General features: G+C 38.4%; 1 long non-coding RNA gene across 1 annotated transcript in view; it reads right to left on the bottom strand.

Moving 5' to 3' along the window:
- LOC116689445 (uncharacterized) overlaps positions 1 to 186 on the bottom strand; it is a 48,695-nt gene extending 48,509 nt beyond the window's left edge. The window contains exon 1 of the long non-coding RNA XR_004331990.1: positions 109 to 186. This is a non-coding gene — a long non-coding RNA (uncharacterized LOC116689445). The remainder of the gene's footprint in view (positions 1 to 108) is intronic.
- Between the last annotated feature and the right edge of the window lie 613 nt (positions 187 to 799).

Below are 799 nucleotides of genomic sequence, written 5' to 3' on the forward strand. Positions count from 1 at the left end.
CCCTTTGCTCCTTGTGTTTTTGGACTTTGTCAATAAATCATTCCTGCCTTGCCTGCCTTGCCTGCCTACTCTGCGTTTGGGTCCTCCTTTATGCTGTACCGTGACAACAAGCCACTTTACTGCTCTCAGGATCCTTCGACCCAGTATAATTTGTAGGTGGCCTCCCCACATTTGACACTGCCGGGCTTTTATCCCCTCCAGTACAACCTCTGACACCTTTCTTTTGCTTGTTTTCAAAAAATATAAATCCGCATTGGGATCTGGAATTAACCACAAAGGTACATCTGAACGACATATCGGTGGGCATACATTCAAATTCACAATACCAATTTCACCTGCCATGGATTGGAGTGTTTCTGTAAAGTTGGTTTTGACCAATCTGGCTGTTCCCATAAACTCCCAATTCTGACTCAACAGGTTTTTTGTTGGTAATTTTCCAGTCGGTTCTTTTAGTTTTCATTAAATACTTCAGACCAAGTTTACGTCTTCTAATTTCTAATGGCATCTCCCCTGTTTCTATTAATAGTGCAGATATTGGAGTTTTATGAAACGCCAAACTACACAATCTAAGGACTTTTGCTTGGACTATATCAAGCTGACTAATCACTGAAGGGATTGCTGCCCATATGCCATACAGTCATAATCAATAGTTGATCTCATCATTGCACTGGATATCATCGTCATAGTTTTTTTTTAATTAACAAAGAACATTAACAATGCCAGTATGTATAATTCAAATGTCAAAACCAGAGTGGCTCATACAGAGAAAAAAAGATATATATATATATATATATATATA

Source organism: Etheostoma spectabile, chromosome 1, assembly GCF_008692095.1.
Source record: "Etheostoma spectabile isolate EspeVRDwgs_2016 chromosome 1, UIUC_Espe_1.0, whole genome shotgun sequence".
Classification (NCBI taxonomy): domain Eukaryota; kingdom Metazoa; phylum Chordata; class Actinopteri; order Perciformes; family Percidae; genus Etheostoma; species Etheostoma spectabile.